This window comes from Lepidochelys kempii, chromosome 1 (genome assembly GCF_965140285.1).
Source record: "Lepidochelys kempii isolate rLepKem1 chromosome 1, rLepKem1.hap1, whole genome shotgun sequence".
NCBI lineage: Eukaryota > Metazoa > Chordata > Testudines > Cheloniidae > Lepidochelys > Lepidochelys kempii.
The window spans coordinates 343,434,095-343,450,627 of NC_136380.1; the positions used below are offsets into that span (position 1 = coordinate 343,434,095).

General features: G+C 42.6%; 1 long non-coding RNA gene across 1 annotated transcript; it reads right to left on the reverse strand.

The window, feature by feature from the left end:
- Window positions 1-1,742: 1,742 nt before the first annotated feature.
- On the reverse strand, window positions 1,743-15,293 carry LOC140905454 (uncharacterized). The gene is made up of 4 exons (XR_012156856.1): window positions 15,222-15,293; window positions 11,050-11,158; window positions 5,221-5,275; window positions 1,743-1,860 (listed from the first exon to the last, which is right to left on the reverse strand). It is a non-coding gene; the product is annotated as an uncharacterized LOC140905454 (long non-coding RNA).
- Window positions 15,294-16,533: the final 1,240 nt, after the last annotated feature.

A 16,533-nucleotide genomic window follows, 5' to 3' on the forward strand; every position in this document is an offset into this window, starting at 1 on the left:
GATTCTCTTGAGGAGAGTTCACTAATTTAAAACCGAAAGCCCACTTTTGTGAAGGAAGAGTTAACTCCATTAATGAAGAATTTCCAGGGTATCTGTTACAGGAAGCATCAGAGATGGAAAATTACACCTAAAAAGAGAGAAATATTCTTGTTTTACTGACTTTAATGAGACAGAGCAATGTCTTTCTATTCCTGTAGCTTTTATCTGTGGCTAAAAAAGGTGGCTTTGGAGATCTCAACCCAAGATAAGCAGATTGTTTGTTTGTCTCATCTGCTTTGTAGTGCATCTACTGCACAAGGACGGAGAAATCTGTTTTGTAGCACCTGCTGGAATTCCAGCCAGACCCCAGCTCAATTATATGACCCATCGCGACTACTGTTAGTCAATGACATTAGGTTTTTTAAACTGCCACCTGCCTCTAGTCCATAGAGAGCAGTGCTGTGAGAGCTCTCCCAGAGAGACACTTTAATTAAAGACTAGATTTGTCACATGGACTTCAGAGGGAGCAGAACTGGGCTTTAAATAGCAATATTGTTAACTATTTCTCTGCCAAATATTTTAGCAAAAACATCCAGGTATTCTGGGACTGTGGGCCAAGCTGACATGGAGAACTGCGACTCTGGACCCCCTGCTTCTCACTGAAGCTACACAGAGCTCCCCTGAGTGCCAAATCGATGTGGTTTTCTTTCTACCTGGTGACAGTGGAAGACGTAATTCTTTCTTTGCATCATCTGTCGTATTCAGCTCCTAATTTTTTGAATGCTTTGGTAGCCAGTTGCTTTAAATATCATCCTTTAAGATATGCAGTGAGGCACTTCCAGCTGAGACAGGCTTAGCATGGTTCCTATTTCCTTGCATAGGAAGAAGATACTTTCTAACTCACCTCATAGAGTTTTTATAGATCCTTAGATTTTTAAAGCCAGAAGGGACCATTATGATCATCTAGTCTGACCTCCTGCATAACACAGGCCAAGAACCTCACCTAATGCTGTCTACATCCACAAAACACCCATTCTGAGACTTGCCAGAGATAACGTATGGGAAGTGCACACATAGCAAGTCCTGTTGCTTGATGAGGGACTCTGAGAACTAACTAACTAAGTCAGCTCCATTGTCTAGCCACTAGTTGGCATGTCTGAGTCCCTTTGTGGTAATCCCTTCCTGCCTCGGGCAAGAAGCTGACAGCTCAGGGAGTGATTTACGAAGTGGTGCTCTGGGTGTCTCAGGGATTGAGATACAAGAGTCCTGTTGTTACTTTAGTAATTGGGTTTGTTGAGTATTCCTTGGCCATGTGCCTGGGATACTGTCCGTGGAATGGACACTCCTGATGCAGATTTCCCATCTGAAAAGCCCTGCAAAAGTCCATGGAATGATTTGGCAGCAATACCACAGCTATAGCCAACAAGGCGTTTCCTTTAAGGGTCAGTTTTTATAACAAGTAAAATAAAAGTACGTCATATAATCAGCAAGGAAACAGATCTTCCTGGCTTGGGATTCAATCCAATCCACTGACCCCGGACATGGAGCTCAACCTTCTCCACAGCAGTCACTCCACTCCGAGAGCCTAGCACCTATATAAGGGGTAGGGGAAAAGTAGCGAACACCTCATTCATCAGGGGCTAGTCAGTACCAGTGCACCCCCTCACACCTGTTGGGGGACTCTGCTGTGTTGACTCTTCTCCATGCTTGCTGTCATTAATGCACTGCAGATTTACCTCAGTCCAGATCTCCCCACTGTCATCCTTACATATGCTGGTGTCGTTCAAGCATTATAACCACTCAGACACTTAAAATGCTCCATGGGATATCCTGTCACGATAGCTCTGGCATGTTGCATGGGCCTGGGCATCCCACAATAACCTAAGAGATCCAAAGGAGGCAGGCAGTTATCTAGATACTACTTGTACCCCACTGTGGCTATTATCAGATCAGTGCAATTTGCACTGACACAAAATGTGCCTGTGCGGGGAAAACCAGACACTCCCAATTATTCAGGGTGATATAAAAATACTGCCCTTAGCTCACATAGTAGCAACTGGTTCTGAATCAATGATTACAAAATATTGTCTAATACAAAACACTAAAGGGTAGGATTTTTGAAAGCACTCACCACTGGCCTTTCTCTGCTCCTGTGGAAGTCAGTGGATGAAATGTTACAGTAATTAATGATTAGTACTTATTTTACTTTTCATGTCAGACTGGACCATGGCTACTGGGTTCTCAGTAACTCTGCTCCTTGTTCTTTTTCTGACTGACATGAAGGCCTGGGCAGAGTAGATCTGTGATCCCCTGTGGAGAAGATTGTTTCATCTCTTCTGTTAGACTAGATGATATTTTATAGAATCGTAGGAGTTAGGAATGGGAAAGCTCCATTTGATTGTCCAGTCCAGCCAGGTTTTAATTTGTGCCCACGTTTGCCAGGCCTGAGTCCCGGCACCTCTGGGCTTAGCAGGGCCCCGGCACCTCTGGGCTTGTTGCATCAGTTATGAATGTAAAAACATTGCTTGAGCCCCAGCATCTCTTTCATTACAAATTAAGCCCTGAGCCCAACCCTGGTCAATGCAGAATTACTCTCTGTAGAACATGCTCGTATGTCTTGTCCAGTCTTGTTTAACAGTCTCAGGAAACAGGGCTTTCCTATGGCTCTAGGGAAACTATTCCATAGCCTAATACCCTGCATCTCAGCACCAGGAAATTTTCCTGATTTTTGTTTTTTATTTTTTAGCTAAATCCTCCCTTTTAGTTTGTTGGAAGAGCAACAGTTTCACAACTAAATGTGTTCATGTGTTTTTAGGTTTGTATCACAGGGACAGTGTCATGTTCTCTGTACCAGATCAGAGCTAGATTAACTTGAAATATTCAAAAAATAGCTTTTGTGGTTGCACCAGGAGAGAGGGTGTTTTAAACCAGAATGACCATGTGATGGGGTCAAGCTGTTGGAGAAAGACCTGTTGATAAAATCCCCTTGCCTCATTGCTAATGGTCCCCAGGCAAACATCAAAACAAATGTCCAAACAGCTGCTAAATAGGTCAAGAGGTGTGAGGTGGCTACTGTGGCCTGAAGAGAATAAACCCAAGCAGCCGCAAAAAAGATATGAGCAAATGAAAAATAAGCAGAAAAAGCATTGCACTGAAGTGTGAACTTAAGTTGGCTGCATTCATTGGGGGCAGCTAACACTGTGATATCCTTGGTAATATACATGATCTATGACTTTCCAGATACTGCTCTTGATGACATCCTCACTTATGTCTGTGCAGTCCCACTGAATTCACCCTGTTGGTGTAAACAGGAACAGAGTGTGTCCTACATGGAGGCCATGCTTTTTCCTGTGCCAGTACAGTAGACCAAGCTAGACAACTCGCCTGTAGCAACTAGCCTGTACACTAATAAGAATATGAGCCCTGGTGAAGCAGGTCAAGAGGGATTTCTGGTGCATTATTGGTTAGGTTGAATTGATTAGTATGATTTTAGAAATATTAGCTCCACGGAACAGGAATAGTGTCTTTACACTCATTACACTGCAAAACTCACAGTCAGTCCTAAGAAAATAAATAGTAAATATAAATATCTCTAATGAATAGATAATTCCATTCAGAAATTTTCCTATTATCCTGTAATTTCAGAGCTTGGCCTGCATCTCAAACTGCTCAGACACGATGATGAGCATGGTAAAAATGCCTAGATTGATTGATTAAGCAGAAGTTTGGTTATAGATTCAGATGCAAACTACCCCAATGTTCAAGGATGTTGTCAAGGTTCCTCCCCCACTCTGAACTCTAGGGTACAGATGTGGGGACCTGCATGAAAACCTCCTAAGCTTACTTTTACCAGCTTAGGTTAAAACTTCCCCAAGGTACAAACTATTTTACCCTTGGACTTCCACTGCCACCACCAAACGTTTATCTGGGTTTATTTATTAGGAAAGCGTTGTTTGGAAATGTCTTTCCCCCCAAAATCCTCCCAACCCTTGCACCCCACTTCCTGAGGAAGGTTTGGTAAAAATCCTCACCAATTTGCATAGGTGAACACAGACCCAAACCCTTGGATCTTAACAATGAAAAAGCATTCAGTTTCTGAAAAGAAGGATTTTAATAGAAGTAAAAAAGAATCACCTCTGTAAAATCAGGATGACAAATACCTTACAGGGTAATTAGATTCAAAACATAAAGAATCCCTCTAGGCAAAACCTTAAGTTACTAAAAGACACAGAGACAGGAATATTCATTCTATTCAGCACAACTTAATTTCTCAGCCATTTAAAGAAATCATAATCTAACGCATATCTAGCTAGATTACTTACTAAATTCTAAGACTCCATTCTTGTTCTGTCCCCGGCAAAAGCATCACCCAGAAAGATACTTTGTTTTTCCCGCCCCCAGCTTTTGAAAGTATCTTGTCTCCTCGTTGGTCATTTTGGTCAGGTGCCAGCGAGATTATCCTAGCTTCTTAACCCTTTACAGGTAAGAGGATTTTTCCTCTGGCCAGGAGGGATTTTAAAGGGGTTTACCCTTCCCTTTATATTTATGACAGATGTCCAGAATGGGAGGGTAGTAGGGACTCATCTGTTACTTTTAATAGGATAATACTTTAGCCAGTATCTTATGAATCCCTATCAGTCTAGTTTCTATGTGGTTTGCTTTCACTCTTTCAATTTCATTCAGCTTGGAGAGTGAAACTAGACTGGAGAGTTTCTCTTTCTGATTCTCACGCACTAGCCCAGCATTGTTGAGTTTCTATAGGTTTGCAGGTAATGTTTAAATAACTACGTAGGTTTGTTAAATACTTTGTCTCAGCTGATGATAAATGTATGAACAGGATTATATGATGGAGTTGCCTGTGATAGCAGGGAACTAGACCTGGTGAGTTGGGAGGTGAGCTCTAGTACTATGTTCCTATGTTAAGTCCATGTCCATATCTCTATTTATATTAGGTTTTGTACTGTGAGTGGAAGTCAATGGGACAGTAGTGGGAGATTTGAGTGGGTAAGAAATTAAAGGTAGTAATGCAAAAGCGTAATTGGTTGACATAAATCAATGTACTTCCATAGGAGGAAATTAAGAATCCCATGTTTATACCTACCATTAATAATACATTGAAAGAATCTGTAGAACTAGTGGATGTTCCCAGATTCATTTTTACAGTCAATAAGACCACTCTGCCTGGGTTTCCTTTTATACCCATCTTCACAGATGTAATGCCCATTACTACCTACCACATACCTTTTGATTGTGAACTCAGCAAGCTCAGTTACATGGGGGACCGTGGAACATTTTTCTGAAAAGAGAAAGAGGGTGCATAAGAGTAACAGTACATGGCTCGAGGATTTAGAATAACTTTGATTTTAGTTAACTAGGGAGAGTATTGCACTTGTTCCATTACTGCAAATGGGTGTCACATGTTTAAATAGACAGACAAAAACAGACCTGGGAAAATCCTGCCCAAAGTGGCAGTGATTGGGGGCCTTGCTTTAGAAAACTACACTTCTAAGATATAGAATCAGAGACATGCAGGGCTGGAAGGGACCTTGAGAGATCATCTAGTCCAGTCTGCTACACTGAGGCAGGACCAAGTAAACCTAGACCATCCCTAACAGGTGTTTGTCTAACCTGTTATTAAAAACCTCCAATGATGGGGATTCCACAACCTCCCTTGGAAGCCTATTCTAGAGCTTAACTACCTTTACAGCTTGAAAGTTTTTCCTAATATCTAACCTAAATCTCCCTTGCTGTAGATTAAGTCCATTACTTCTTGTCCTACCTTCAGTGGACATGGAGGACAATTGATCACAGTTCTCTTTATAGCAGCCCATAGCATATTTGAAGACTGGTATCAGTCCCTCTTCAGTCTTCTTTTCTCAAGACTAAACTTTTTTAACCTTTCCTCATAGATGGTTTTCTAAACCTTTTATCATTTTTGTTACTCTTCTCTGGACTTTCTCTGATTTATCCTCATCTGTCCTAAAGCGTGGTGCCCAGAACTGGACCCAGTTCTCCAGGTGAGATCTCACCAGTGCCAAGTAGAGCAGGACAATTACCTCCCATGTCTTATATACAACACTCTTGTTAATACACCCAGAGTGATATTAGTCTTTTTTCACAGCTGCATCATAGTGTTGACTCATATTCATTTCCTTCTCAGCAGTGAGGCTGACTAACCAGTTGTTCCCCAATTATGTAGTCGTGCATTTGATTTTTTCCTTGTATTTATTGATTTTCCTCTTCATTTCAGACCATTTCTCCAATTTGTCAAGGTTGTTTTGAATTCTAACCCTGTCCTCCAAAGTGCTTGCAACCTCTCCCAGCTTGGGAGTTGTCAATAAATGTTATAAGCATATTCTCCACTCTATTACCAATGAAAATATTGAAAAGTACCTGACCCAGGACTGACTTCTGAGGACCCCATTAGAAATGCCCTCCCAGTTTGAAAAGAGAACCACTGATAAATATTATTCGGGTACCATCTTTCAACCTGTTGTGCACCCACCTTATAGTAGTTTCATCTGGACCACATTTCCCTAGTCCGCTTATGAGAATGCCATCTGGGACTGTGTCAAAAGCCTTACTAAAATCACGACATCTCACTTCTACTGCTTTCCCTTATCCACTAGGCCAGTAACACCGTCAAAGAAGGAAATTAGGTTGGTGTGGCATGACTTGTTCAGGATAAATCCATGCTGGCTGTTCCTTAAGTCTATCATCTTCCAGGTGTTCACAAATTGATTGTTTACTATAATTGTTCCAGTATCTTTCCAGGTATCCAAGTTAAGCTGACAGGTCCATAGTTCCCCTTGTCATCTTTGTTCCTCCTTTTAAAGACAAGTATGGGTAGGGTGACACACACACACTGATTATGTTCCAGCTCAAGAGGGGCTCCTTTGGAAAGGTCTCCTACACCTTTCTCCTGCCAACATAGTGCTGTCTGTACCAGCGCTTAGGTCAGTGTAACTTATGTTGCTCAGGAGGTGGCTTTTCCACACCCCTGAGTGACTTAATTGATACTAAAGTAAGAGCTAATGTGTACAAGCCCTCAGAACAGAGGAAGTCAAGCAAAGGCTGACTGTGACTCTCTCTAGGAATAAAGGATGCATTAAGTGTAATGAGTACATGTGGCCACTAGTTGGCAACACTGCATGGTATAAAGTACTTGATTGCTGTATCTGGGTCACTGAGGGAGGGGAATTTGAGAGTTGGGTTGCCGGGGGGTAGCCATGATTAGGTCAGATAGAGAGTGGCGTATCTGCTGTGTAATCCACTTGTAATCCCAGTGCATCTGTACAGAAAGAATCCCATTCCCTTAGGAATCTGGATGCACAAATTTTCTCTGTCCTTCCCTTCCCATTATTTCTAATATTTGGCACTTGAATTCCCCAGATTTCTCTAGTGTTAGATCCAGAGCTGCTGCAGTTCATGGACTAACCCCTAACTCTCAGGGGACTGGAGCCAAGCAAGTGCTATACATAGACCTTAAACAGAGAACAGTTTATTCAAGAATAGTTTTTCTATCAAGACTGTATGTTATTCACTGTTAATGTACAGAATCATAGGACTGGAAGGGACCTCGAGAGGTCGTTGTGTCCAGTCCCCTGCACTCGTATCAGGACTAAGTATTATCTTCTAGACCATTCCTGACAGGTGTTTGTCCAACCTGCTCTTAAAAATCCCCAGTGATGGAGGTTCCACAACCTCCCTAGGCAATTTATTCCAATGCCTAGCCACCCTGACAGTTAGGAAGTTCTTCCTAACGTCCAACCTAAACCTCCCTTGTTGCAATTTAAGCCCATTGCTTCTTGTCCTACCCTCAGAGGGTAAGGAAAACAATTTTTCTCCCTCCTCCTTGTAACAACCTTTTATGTACTTGAAAACTGTTATCATGTCCCCTCTGTCTTCTCTTTTTCAGACTAAACAAACCCAATTTTTTCAGTCTTCCTTCGTAGGCTATGTTTTCTAGACCTTTAATAATTTTTGTTGCTCTTCTCTGGACTTTCTCCAATTTGTACACATCTTTTCTAAAATGTGGACCACAGAACTGGACACAATACTCCAGCTGAGGTCTAATCAGCGTAGAGTAGAGCGGAAGAATTACTACTTGTGTCTCGCTTACAACACTCTTTCTAATACATCTCAGAAGGATGTTCGCTTTTTTTGCAACAGTGTTACACTGACTCATATTTAGCTTGTGGGCCACTATGAGCCCCAGATCCCTTTCTGCAGTACTCTTTCCTAGGAAGTCATTTCCCATTTTTGTATGTGTGCAACTGATTGTTCCTTCCTTTGCATTTATCCGTATTTAATTTCATTCTATTTACTTCAGACCAAAATGATCTGGACAAACTGGAGAAATGAATTTTAATCCTATCCCCCAAGGCACTTGCAACCCCTCCCAGTTTGGTATTGTCCGCAAACTTTATAAGTGTACTCTCTATACCATTATCTAAATCACTGATGAAAATATTGAATAGAACCAGATCCGGAACTGATCCCTGCGGGACCCCACTTGTTATGCCCTTCCAGCATGACTATGAACCACTGATAACTACTCTCTGGGAATGGTTTTCCAATCAGTTTTGCACCCACCTTATAGTAGCTCCATCTAGATTGCATTTCCCTTGTTTGTTTATGAGAAGGTCACACAAGACAGTATCAAAAGCTTTATTAAAGTCAAGATATACCACATCTACCACTTCCCCCCCTGTAGCAAGGCAAGTGACTCACCAGCACAGTGCATCCCGCTGGTGTTCCTGGGAATTAGCTCTGCCACCCCGGAGCACCCTCTGTAGGCCGATGTCCCGCTTGCCACTGGCCACCGTGTCCCTCCCGGACCCCGGTGCCCCTCTATAGGAGGGTTCTTCCCCCTGCAGTAACCCCACAGCTCTGGGTCTCCCCTCCCTAGGGAACCCCCAACCCTCTATCCCAGTCACCATCTAGCCCCTGCTCACTGGGGCAGACTACAGTGTAAAAGCCATTCATCATTGGCAAAGGGGTGTTTGGACCTGCTGCCTTTGCCTAACCCCTGGGCTGCAGCCTCTGCAACCCCAGTACCTGGTTTGGCCTTTGACAAGGCCTGCAGCCTGGGGAGTTGCCAGACGGGAGCTCCCATGCTCCTCTCGCCTTTCCGTAGCTCTGCTTGGTTGCCTGCACCCTCAATTCCCCAGCAGCTACATCCTTCTCCCTCTGAAGCTGGAGGGAGAATATGTCTAGCTCCTGGAGCATAGCCCTTTTATCAGGGACAGCTGAGGTTTGACTGGGGCATGGCCCAGCTGTGGCTTCTTCCCCAATGAGCCTAGCTTTTAGCCCACAGCTCCAGCCCTCTCCCAGGGCTGGCCATGACCCTTTCCAGACCAGGGAGTGGGTGACCACCCCACTACACCCGCCCCCCATCCACAAGGCTTGTTACCCTGTCAAAGAAAGCTATCAGATTGGTTTGACACCATTTGTTCTTGACAAATCCATGCTGACTGTTACTTCTCACCTTATTATCTGCTAGGTGTTTGCAAATTGATTGCTTAATTATTTGCTCCATTATCTTTCCAGGTATAGAAGTTAAGATGACTGGTCTGTAATTCCTCGGGTTGTCCTTATTTCCCTTTTTATAGTTTGGAACTATATTTGCCCTTTTCCAGTGTTCTAGAATCTCTCCCATTTTCCATGACTTTTCAAAGTTAATTGCTAATGGCTCAGATATCTCCTCAGTCAGGCCCTTGGGTGTCCTAGGATGCATTTCATCAGGCCATGGTGACTTGAAGACCTCAAACTTGTCTAAGTAATTTTTAAGTTGTTCTTTTCCTATATAAGCCTCTGATCCTAACTCATTTTCACTGACATTCACTACATTAGATGCCCAATCACCACCAATCTTCTTGGTGAAAACCAAAACAAAGAAGTCATTAAGCACCTCTGCCATTTCCACATTTTCTGTTATTATTTTCCCCCCTTCATCAAGTAATGGGCCTACCCTGTCCTTCATCTTCCTCTTGCTTCTAGTGGTATTTGTAGAAGGTTTTCTTGTTACCCTTTATGTCTCTAGCTAGTTTGATCTCGTTTTGTGCCTTGGCTTTTCTAATTTTGTCCCTCCATACTTGTGTTTGTTTATATTCATCTTTTGTAATTTGAGCTCATTTCCACTTTTTGTAGGACTCTTATTTAATTTTTAGATCATTGAAGATCTCCTGGTTAAGCCAGGGTGGTCTCTTGCCAGACTTCCTCTCTTTCCTATGCAGTGGGATAGTTTGCTCTTGTGCCCTTAATAATGTCTCTTTGAAAAACTGCCAACTGTCTTCAATAGTTTTTCCCCTTAGACTTGCTTCCCATGGGATCTTACCTACCAACTCCATGAGTTTGCTAAAGTCTTCCTTCTTGAAATCCACTGTATTTATTTTGCTGTTCTCCCTCCTACCATTCCTTAGAATCATGAACTCATCATTTCATGATCACTTTCACCCAAGCTGCCGTCCACTTTCAAATTCTCAACCAGTTCCTCCTTATTTGTCAAAATCAAATCGAGAACAGCCTCTCCCCTAGTAGCTTTCTCCACCTTCTGAAATAAAAAATGGTCTCCAATACATTCCAAGAACTTGTTGGATAACCTGTGCTTTCCTGTGTTATTTCCCCAGCATATGTCTGGGTAGCTGAAGTCCCCCATCACCACCAAGTCCTGGGCTTTGGATGATTGTGTTAGTTGTTTAAAAAAAGCCTCACCCACCTCTCCTTCCTGATTAGGTTGTAATATGGTTTACCAGTTTATATGTTTGTGTTTTAATATATGCACGATTGTAATGGGTAAATTAATGTTTGTTGTTAATTAGGTGCTTAATGCAACTGTTTAATGAATGAACTCCGGGAATAAATGATCACCCATGGAACTAACTCAACTGACTCTACTTAAAATTTTCACACGCTCACAGACTATATAAGGGTTGCGCGCGCGGACGGCAGGTCCTGTCCGTTAGAGAGGCAGCCGAGTACCTGTTAGGTCTGCATGGGCATCGAAGACATCCTTAGACAGTTCCTGATCCTTCCAACAATAAAAAGGCTCTTAGCATCGAGTCTTACCCTGGTTCCAGCTGCTGTGGTTCCTGGGTCCAGTCATCCATGAAGGCTCTGTGCTCCTCCTGCCTCCACCCGTGGCAGTCCAGCAGTCGAAGATCCAGAGTCCTGCAATCTAGCAAGTGAAGCAGATACTTACCATCAACATCTGATTCTCGTCCATCATGCGACGTGAAGCAGTACAGTTTCTGGGGCACCTTTTTGTTAGTTTGTTTTATTTAGGTTGTTGGCCAACAGTTAGTATTGGGCCTGGGCTTTAAGCCTACTTTGGGGGCAATCACAGTTGTTGTTGATTTAAAGTTTTATGCGTTTATTCTTCCCTTTCCCCTGTTTTTGTTAATTATCCCAATTAAACTATCTGTTCCTTTTTCAAAGCACACTCTCTCTGTCTTTCTTTAGTTCTTTAACTCAGAGGATGGTGGGAGAAGGATTTATCCCAGGTGATAGAGATACTGACAGCCAGATAAAGGACGTGGCCACTGTTACTGGGAAATAATGTAACTAGGTAGTATGTAGTAGACCCCTACCATGACATCATCCTTGTTTTTTACCCCTTTTATCCTGACCCAGAGACTTTCAACAAGTCTTTCTCCTATTTCCATCTCAACCTCAGTCCAAGTGTATACATTTTTAATATACACCTCTACCCCGATATAGTACGGTCCTTAGGAACCAAAAAATCTTACTGTCTTATAAGTGAGACCACGTTATATCGGGGTAGGGAGAGGAACCGCTCCCCGCCCCAGCTCACCGCCGCTCCACCTCCACCTCCTCTCCTGAGAGCGCCGCTGCCACTCCTCTTCTCCCTCCCTTCCTTCCAGGCTTGCCGCGCCAATCAGCTGTTTGGCACGGGAAGCCTGGAAGGAAGGAAGAGGGGGGAGAAGCGAAGCAGAGGCTGTGCACTCAGGGGAGGAGGCGGAGCGGAGGTGAGCTGGGGTGGGGAGCGGTTCCTCTGCGCCTTCCCCCCTCCTCCCCCGGTTACTTGCTGCAGCCCTCCCCGAGCCCCCCAGCCCCTGAGGGAGGGGGCACGCTTGTGGGACGAGGCAGAGGTGAGCTGGGGCGGGGGGGCTGCAGCAAGTAAGAGGGGGGCACAGAGGAACCGCTTGCGGTAACATGAATTCAGCTATAACGAGATAAAGCAGCCCCGCTCCTCGGAGCGCTGCTTTACTGCGTTATATCCAAATTCACGTTATATTGGAACGCATTATATCGGAGTAGAGGTGTATAAGACAACACTCCTCCCTTTTTTCCCTGCCTGTCCTCCCTGAGCAAGCTGTACCCTTCTATACCAATATTCCAGTCATGCGTATTGTCCCACCAAGTCTCTGTGATGCCAACTATGTCATAGTTGTGTTTATTTACTAGCATTTAGAGTTCTTCCTGCTTATCCCCATACTTCTCACATTAGTATATAGAACACTATGGGATAGAATCATAGAATATCAGGTTGGAAGGGACCCCAGAAGGTCATCTAGTCCAACCCCCTGCTCGAAGCAGGACCAAATTTGGAATACCTGGGGTTTTTTACAGATGAGAGAAACTAGTTTGCTGCCTGATCTGGTTACATCTCATTTATAACACTCGGTTTTACTTCTCTCTGCAAGGGGGATAGGATTTAATTTACAGCATATACTGCTTTATCTATTGTCTAATGAGATATCTACCTGTCACTAATGTGCCTCATTGTAGTATCTAGTCTCCAAAAATAGCAATTAAGTGAGAGCTCCTAATACCTGATAGTGAGCCCCTGGGATTTCTTTGCAAAATGTTATAAGGAAGGTACATTTAAAATTCTACTTTTAGAAGAGTTCTCAAACATCTTCAGTGGCCTCCTCTTTCAAAGGTGCATAGGGGGCCCTGGCAATGGAATCAGGACTTTCCTGCTCCATGGAGGATGGGAGATGATTTGGGGTGCCATGCAGGGGGCATGCACCTCCTGTGTGCTGCAGGGCTGCTCCTTGCTGGCTTTTTATGTGCCATTATGGAGGACAGAGAACAGTGGTTCTCAATCCGGGGTTCACAGAGGTCTTCCAGGGGGTACATCAACTCATCTAGATATTTGCCTAGTTTTACAACAGGCTACATAAAAAGCACTAGCGAAGTCAGTACAAACTAAAATTTCATACAGACAATGAATTGTTTATATTATACTGACTGCTCTATATACTATATACTGAAATGTTAGTACAATATTTATATTCGGTCAAGGTATTTGATAATTATAAGATAAAAATGAGAAAGTCAGCCATTTTTCAGTAATAGTGTGCTGTAATACTTTTGTATGTTATGTCTGAAATTGTAAGCAAGTAGTTTCTAAGTGAGGTGTAACTGGGGGGTGCACATGACAAATCAGACTCTGAAAGGGGTACAGTAGTCTGGAAAGGTTGAGAGCCACTGAGATAGAGGACCTGCTGCTGTTTGGGTTTTCCTGACCTCCCTCCAACGGTACAGCTGGGTGTGGGTTAGTTTGCAGAAGCCATTGCAGTGCTAAGGGTGGCTTAGCTTCAGGGAAGGATTCCCCTCCTTTCATACTCCACAGAATAACTCTGGGTACAGCCTGTACATTCGGGCTGGGCTCTAGGTGGAGCGTTTGGGCCTTTCACATTGTTTGAGTTGTGCCTTGGTATTTTTCAGACTAGTTAGTCAGCAGATGGTGCCATGCGAACGTGTCTCAGAGGTCCATGGGGAGAAGCTCTTCCAACTCCTATTTACCATCGAGCCAGAAGGTTCCATGGCAGTTGGGAATGGCAGTTGGAGTGACAGTTCTGGGAGCCCAGTGAACATGGGCCAGGGAGAAGCCCAGCTGGCTTCTCCTGCAACTGCCTGGCAATATGAAATCCAATAACACTATCTCCAAACACAGAACTATACACAACCAGTTTGTTTACTGGTGACTCCCAATTACAATGGTCAAAAATATTGTAAAAGAATTACATTAAAAAAGCAATTATGGGACATTTTTCACATTTCCTGGGACAATTTCTAGAATGCCACTTGAGAATCAAATCTTTTTTCAAATTTGGTAGGTTTTGACCTGTGTAAATGTTGGTACTGAAAGGGAATTATTTATCAGGAATAATTTAATATTAATTTAATATTTTATTTCCTAAAGCAAATGAAAGTTTAATTTGATGTCTCCATAAGCTGTATATCTATAATTGTGTCATTTAAGAGTTCAAAAAAACACGACATTCAGCACAAAACACTGTTATGTAACAGTGAAGGTTGCTAGGTACAAAAAATGCCAACTCAAACATTCAAAATCTAGGAAATGGAGTTACGTCAACCAACCAATCAATCAATTAACAGCAGTTTATGGAAAGCCGAGTCTTCATTCAGCCCTATTCAATAGATGTGTGTCAGCCAAAAAAGAAACCAGTACACCACCAGAACAACCAGTAAACATTAAGCTTCAAATTCGCATTATTCTATGGATAATACAAATTCATTTACTTTAGTCTGGACATCTAAAAATGTGAATTTCATTTGAAAATAATGCCATTTTAAAATTAAAAGTGGCATTTCTCTAACATGCTGGTGTATACTTGTACCTGGAGAATTTAAATAACTACATAATTTAAAAACTGCAATTGATATTTAGCCTCTATTTATATATCTGCCAGAACTGATTTCATAATCTATTGCATGTAATGAGCGAACCTTAGAATTTTTTTTTTAAATTGCATTGTGAGAAAGTTAAGATTGCTAACCTAAATACAATACTACTAACACATCTGTTAAAAGCAGGGCAATCAATATGTAAGGCATCAGCAAATGACACCCAGGCAGAATTCTCCATCATAATCCATTGTGTTCACAGCACACATTTCCAGTAAGATAAGTATAGCTCTGCAATCCAGCTACAAACAGAAATTTTAACCTTCACTCTGACCGCTGGAGGCCTGTATGAAACTGAAGTGTGAATAAAGTGTGTTCTTTTTAAAAACGGATTATGATGTATGCTCTGTATGTGATGTACTGTAAATATTGATAGATTACTCTCCTCCGTACTTCATGCAAAGAATCCAGTCTTCTGTTTGCCTGTAGAAGCGATAATGTATTTCCTCAGTTGGCTCATTTTCCAGTGGTTACATGAGATTAGATTGTTTAAAAGATTTTGTTAAAATATTACGGTGAATTCTAAATGAAAGTATGTTTCTACATAGGAATTACCATACCTCCACAAATGACTGATCCACCAAGTCCAGCAGTCTGTCTCTGACAATGGCCTGGACCACATGCTTGTCTCTCTACCTATATAAATGACAGATCCTCTTTTTACTTCCTGATAAGCTCAATTAATATCATGTGACAATGAGTTCCACAGGTTAATTGTGCATCATTATGTAAACAAGTACCTCATGCATTTGTTGTCCATCTCTGAACTCTCTCTGTTTTATTATATCCTTTTTGAGATAGGATGAGCAGAACTAAATACCGTGTTCCAGGTCTGGGCATACCATCCATTTTTATAATCTCTCTGAGTTTCTTGATAGCTCCTTCATAAACTCCTTGGGGCAGCATGTAAGACAATGCTGGGAGCTGCACCAGCAGAGGCTATTGTGGGTGGGAGGATGGATGAGGACTAGCAAAGAAGTTTTTGTGTCTTGAAACCTTTTGGGATTAGAATTATTTAGGATGGGTCATTTTAATGCTGGTGGGGAGCCACGATCAGGCTCCGATGCAAGGCCAATGTTAGATGAATGCATTGGCCCAGTGATGTTTTGGCATTAATTGCTCAAGGTGCCTGAAGCTTATGGCACTCAAGGATGGGATTCAGTACCTGGAGGTTTCAGAGTAGCAACCGTATTAGTCTGTATTCGCAAAAAGAAAAGGAGTACTAGTGGCACCTTAGAGACTTAAATTGGTTAGTCTTTAAGGTGCCACTAGTACTCCTTTTCTTTTTATGAGTACCTCGAGGGCTACCTTGGTATGTGGTGCTGTGTTAGGAAGGCAAGTGACTAATTGATGGAGCCATTAGAGAAATAATCCTGCCCAGGAAAGGGGGTGTTTAGTGAACAGAGGGCCTTGGGTACATAAAGAAAGAGCCAGAGAAGACAGACAAACACAAACATTGTAGAAAGTGGCTGTTTCTCTTTTAATAGCACAGGTTGCTATGATGAGATTTCTGTCCCCACCAACTCTGACAATAAACAATAATGCAACCACCTGCCCCCCCAGAGGAGAAGGGTTGGGAAAGGGCCTCAAGCTCTAGACAGCCTTCCATCTTTAATTCTTTTTGCCTCCTACATGATTCCCAAGATGAGCCTTGCTGACATTACCTCAAATCATGGAGATCAACAATTTCTAAACCCCGTGCAGAATATCATATTCCACATGCTCCCTTTTTACTTTCCCTGTCACCTGCTGTTACTTTCCTCATTTTCATTTCCTTCTTTGCACCCTCCTGCCTTAATGAAAGCTGAGGGCAAGTGAGCACACAGGAGGAAAGGGAGGAAGAAGATAAAGAGAACCATTGTGTACAAATGA